General features: G+C 37.3%; 1 protein-coding gene across 1 annotated transcript in view; it reads left to right on the forward strand.

Moving 5' to 3' along the window:
• LOC148020748 (uncharacterized) overlaps positions 1 to 3,961 on the forward strand; it is a 36,604-nt gene extending 32,643 nt beyond the window's left edge. The window contains exon 3 of the mRNA XM_087698566.1: positions 2,761 to 3,961. The gene's annotated coding sequence lies outside the window, so the exon portion shown is untranslated. The remainder of the gene's footprint in view (positions 1 to 2,760) is intronic.
• Positions 3,962 to 6,000: the final 2,039 nt, after the last annotated feature.

Here is a 6,000-nt window from a genome sequence, read left to right on the forward strand (position 1 = left end):
TGATTTTCAGCATATATTGGGCATATGGAATGGTTGAACAACAGTGCACAATGTTAGGTTGACTATGATGCACTATGGAAATTCCAGTGTAGTACTTTGCTTTTGATGCATTTGGCAATGCAATCGACGACGATTGCAAGGATTTCAAGGGGGAGGGTTGTCATGAGGACATGTATTTTTGAAACCTCACTTAACATGTGGATTAATTTTTAATCACAGGGTTAAGTAAATGTTGCACATGTGAGGTGCAACTGGGGTTAGAGTAAATTTACGAGCCCGGAACTTGAGAAAATCACGGGATGTCAAAGGCAAAAGTTGCTATAAGTTATGCCGCACAGGTACTTGGTGGTATCTGATGTTAGTTGTTGGCCTAGGTTATTCATTTGGCCATAAGTATCAGTCGGCGACATTAGAGAAGTGACGTTCAATGGTACTGAACACCAATGTGATGGTCAAAGATGGCGCAGAGACACTCTGGAATGGAAGATGCATAGCCAATTTAATTATTGGCCAGTCTGATTATTTTTTAGGACATTGAAATAATTATTAGATTAATTTTCAGTATTTAAAGGCTGAAAAGTAATATTTAATCATGGCTAATATTGAAAAAACCATTTGGGAAGGTTGCCACTTGTCAAGAATATCCATGCAAGACTAAAAAACGTCTTTAGAGGTTGGAGAGAGGCATTTTTAGTGTATTCAGCTTACAAGAGAGAAGGAGGAGATGTTGGTGGTGTGATTTGCAGCCATTGGAGGACCTTCTGAGGTAGCCAGGGGCAGGAGAAGACCAATCAACAATAGGTGATAGCATCTACAGGCTGTTGAGATAGGGCAGCAGTAGTAAATGACTGATTTTCGTGAGGACATGTATTTTTGAAACCTCACTTAATATGTGGAATTAATTTTTAATCACATGGTTAAGTAAATGTTCCACATGTGAGGTGCAACTAGGGTTGGAGTAAATTTACGAGCCCAGAACCCGAGGAAATTATGGGATGTCAAAGGCAAAAGTTGCTCTAAGTTATGCCGCACAGGTACTTGGTGGTATCTGGTGTTAGTTGTAGGCCTAGGTTTTTCATTTGGCCATAACTATTAGTTGGTGACACTAGAGAAGTGGCGTTTAATGGTAGTTAATGTCAATGTGATAGTCAAAGATGGTGCAGAGACACTTGGGAATGGAAGTAGCCTAGCCAATTTAATTATTGGCTAGTTAGATTTTTTTTCAGGGCATTGAAATAATTATTAGATTAATTTTCAGTATTTAAAGACTGAAAATTAATATTTAATTATGACTAATACTGGAAAGAACATTTTGAAAAGGTTGCCACTTGTTAAAAATGCCCATGCAAGACTGAAAAACGTCTTTAGAGGCTAGAGAGAGGCATTTTTAGTGTATTCAGCTTGCAAGAGAGAGGGAGGAAATGTTGGTGGTTTGATTTGCAGCCATTGGAGGACCTTTTGAGGTAGCTAGGGATAGGAGAAGAATAATCAACAGCAGGTGACAGCATCTTTAGGCTGTTGAGATAGGGCAGTAGTAGTAAATGATTGATTTTCTTTAGTTCTTTGCATCTACAACTGCTGTGGTAGGGCAGTAGTTGCATTTGACTGATTTTCAATCATTCTTCGCGACAACACTATGAATTTTCTCTCTCTATAGCTTTCTCTCTCATCTCCCATCATTTCACAACCTTGCTCCGAAGATCTCAGCATTTGGATTCTTGGAGGCTGAGAAATTGCAAATTTCTCTGCTGTAAACCCTAATTTGTAGCAAAAATTAGGGTTTAGCAGCAGCCTTGGGAAGTGTGCCAAAAATTGGAGGCTCTAAGAAATTAGGGCTTAGCAGCAGCCTTGGAAAGTGTGCCAGAAATTAGAAGCTCCAAGACTTGGATTTTTGAAGGCTGAAGGTGAATTTCAACAAAATTCAAGTGGAGACTAGCCAGTCATTGAATTTGGGGCATTTCTAGCGTCTATGAAGTGGATGAAGGCCAATTAAGTGCCCAAATCAAGCGGCAAAATAGATTGAAGACTTGCTGGGCTCTTTGGATAGCAAGGGGAGTTTGGATTGTGAAGGGGATCGGGAGAATCTCTTTGTAAATCAACTTTTTCTTCAATAAAGCTAAAGAAATACCGAAAGGGGCGCCAATTTTGGGGCCAATCGGGTGTGCATTGTCCAAGATCAGTAGGTAAATTTGTATTTATTGTTTGCTGCTATAATTAAGTTGTAATCAGGGATTTACCACCCATCCACGGAAGGAAGGCTGGTTACAGCAGGAGAGAGTGGAATCCCTAGTGCCTGCAGCCTTTGGAGTAATCTATCTTGTGGGACTGTCTCAAAGGCTTTGCAGAAGTCCATAAAGCAGCAGTAGAGTCTTTTCTTCCTAGCTTTTGCTTGCTCGATCATACCTTGCAATGTGAAGGTGTGATCTAGTGTAGAGAATCCCAACTGAATCCGCCTGGTCCTGCAGCTCTCAATCCCCCCCTTTCTACATAGGCGCTCAACTTTGCCTGCAGTATGCGAGGTCATAGAATTATAAGCCTTAGTTTGTACATAAAGATTGTCTAGCTCTTGCAACATTACACATCAAAGAAGAGGGCAAGAGAGAGTGTGAGATGCCAAAGTTAGCTGAAGAGCAAAGGATAGGAGGCCAATTTAGTGAGTTATACGATGTCTTAGGCCCAACAATACATGTTAGGATATACTAGTAAATATTACAATCGGAGGTTTTCATTACTCCATAATAAAAATTTAAAAATTTTCAGGTTGCCAGCCCCGTTGCCATTGTTACAGCAGGCTGTTGCCATTGTTTACTGCCTGTAATATCTACTCCAGCAGGTCGTCGCCATCTACAGTTGTAGCCATTGTGATTTTCAGCACCTTTGAATTGTCGCCATCAGTCACAGCACACTGTGGAGTGTCTAGGACTACATCTGCTGCTGCTCAGCCTCTGTATAGCAGTCCTTCACCCATGTGGAATCAAGCATTTGTGATTTGCCTTGGGATCTGTGGGAGTACGATACACTTCATCCTCTTCCCTCAGCCTTCTTCATTAAGAGCCATCAGCCATTGGGCAGCCTCAGCTCTGTGTGCTTACATTGTATCTCTATTTTAGTATGTTTTGAGTTATTCACAGTAATTTATTTCTGAAGTCATTTGTTAGTCTACGTTGTGTTTCTACTATTCAAAATTTGTACCCCCTTACATCCCATTTACGATTGTCTAGAAGACATCCATTTTTGTCTTTCTCGGCAATGCCTGCATGAGCACCCTTGGGTTTTGCTTGCAATATTCTCATGTTTGGTCTATCAATGCTGTGACTCATTCTACCACTTCTCTAATGTCCAAGCATGCCATGGATCCAGCAATGTTACTTCCCTTTTGGGGTGACTTATTGTGTCAATGGTGAATTCAGCTGTGCAATGATGGTCCAAAATCAACTTCACCTTACTATCTTCCAATCTTTTAGTTACACTGAAGATAAGGCATAAGTGTCTTTACTGCCAAACCATCGACTATATGAGATTAAAGAATACTAAAATTTCATGTCAAGTGTGATAGTAGTTTTTGGTAAACATCTAATAAGAGTGTTGAGCCTCTCAAGGTGAAAATAAGTTCAAGCAAGGAGGATAGTATGCTCATACTACTAAGATGATGATTATCATATGTGGGGTGTCCAATTATGATGATTATCATAACCACTTTTGTTGACCCCACCTACTTTATAGTTCATATTGGTCAATGAACACAAAAACAACTCAATTTAGAGTGCATTAGATATTTTCAACTTTAAATAGGTTCTAGTTTGCATGTGTATTTCCTTGAACTAATGACCATCTATTTAAGTTGCTCATTACTTGTATATGATGATATGCCAAATGCCATCATCTTTATGATGGTGGCTTGTCAACCCTTTTTCCGAGTGTCTATATTCAATCCCTTTTTATATCTCCCTACGTACTTGTTTCATCTCTTATCAACGACAACCAAATTTTCTAAATGCACTTCCAAGTTTTGCATCATTTCCAACTTGTATCTTTTTTGGCAAGAACCCAAGAGTTCCTCAATTGAATCTAATCATAGAGTGGTGCAATTTCTATCAAGATGTGAAATTAAGTTAGCACATGAACTAATATGGTTACTTTCAAATAGAGCCCTGAAGTAGATATCATGAAACGTAGTGTTGAAACTATTCTCATATATGAAGCTTTTGATTGATCTTTCAATTGCATCCTTAAAGAAAAGCATAAGGTTGTGTATATCATTTTACCATGTCTCAATTTATTTGTGTATTGCTCAAATGATTTATAAGCTGTATCAACATAATGTTGATGTTTAACATCACTTATTATGCGTGCAAGTGCCATCCACCTTGATAATTACATTTGCACCATCAAATAAAAAACTAGTGAGCCATATATAAGTGGTTCATTCCTTAGCAAATACTCTAGTAGTGCATTCATTTGATTCGATGGAGTACAATAAATGACACTTTTCAAGCCATAAGAGAAGTATTCTTATCACTCGTGATAGATTTAGTATTATCAAGATCTTAAAGGTGCTCTCTATTTGAATGGTTCAAGTGATATAAATATGCACAAGTGAATTTGGAACAAGTCTTCTAACAACTTTATTTATCAACCATTTTGGTATGGGACATATGAGAATCATGGCATGCTCAAATGCTCAATAAGTATAGACATAATAGCTTAATAAGTGTGGATGCAAACTTTGGTACTAGTAAGCATAACAAATATATATGGTAAAAACAATATAAACATATTTGAATTGTTTTGTAGCTTCATTATGTTTTTCCATTTACATTCAAGTCCTAAGATTAAAAAGTCACTTTCTTGATGGCCAATGAGACTTGTATCGTCACATTGACTAGATAATTGAGAATTTGGTTTGCTATTGTCCTCCTTATGGTTAGTAGGAACTTGTACTAGCTTTCAAAAGCACCTCAAGGCTCTTGAGTTTGCCTTATAAAAATTTTGTTTCTAGTGATATGAGTAGCTTTAACATAGTTGCAAAAGCTAATGCCATTGGTATAATGTTGGAACATTAGTTATGACCAAACATACTGCCTTTCTAGTGAAGTGGAAATTGTAGATCAAGACTAAGCCAAATTTGATGTTCATATTTTATTTTCTTAATTTATATATAAAATAAAAATGCACAAGTAGCATTTCTTTTCTATTTTATAGTTCGCATAAGTAGCATACTTACCAACATGGTCACAAAATTAAGAGAAAAGTTAACTTGAATTGATTGCATATGAAACCCTTGCCCATTAGATTTCTCAATAGAGAGATTCAAACTTGTACTCGCCATGACCTAGAGAGATCTTATTGGTTTACATAGATGTAACTCAATTATAACTTGGCAAAGAGAACCCCACACGACCTTAACAAACTAGAAAGATCTTAATGCTTACAATTTAGTTTGAATTACAATGACAAAATTAGAAATCTAGCTTTAAAAAGAATGCTTGTCCATACAAATGAAGGATCTCAAGGTGTGATTGGGGCCTTTGGGCTTCTTTGTAGTAGTTGTCTTTTTTAGCATTTTGAAGGTTAGTTTATACTAGACTTTAGGTCTTCCCTTCACGTCAATACACTCAAGTTTTAAATTGTGGTAGAGAAAGTGATGTGATAATTGGCTCTTACTCACTTTGCATCACTTTTATGAATGTCAATTTTTTCATCAAACAACAATCCTTAGTATATCCCCAAAAAAACCTACTTTCTTAAAAGGTTTTTTGTCAAATAATAATCCCTAGTACATCAAAAGATAAAAGTCCCTAAATTCTTAAAAGATAGGCCATGACTTCCCTTGGAGCTTAAAAGCAATTCCTTGATCAAGGCCAACTAGCAACATTTGCACTTGATATTCATGGTTGAGCTTCTAGTGAAGGATTCCTAAATTCAGAGTTAGTGCCATCTAGTAGTTGACACAAAATTTTGTTTGCAACTACCTTTGCCATGATTTGACTACATGAGAAC

The sequence above is a fragment of the Lygodium microphyllum genome, chromosome 18, assembly GCF_053477565.2.
Source record: "Lygodium microphyllum isolate KBCC chromosome 18, Lygodium_microphyllum_v1.1.10, whole genome shotgun sequence".
Lineage (NCBI taxonomy): Eukaryota > Viridiplantae > Streptophyta > Polypodiopsida > Schizaeales > Lygodiaceae > Lygodium > Lygodium microphyllum.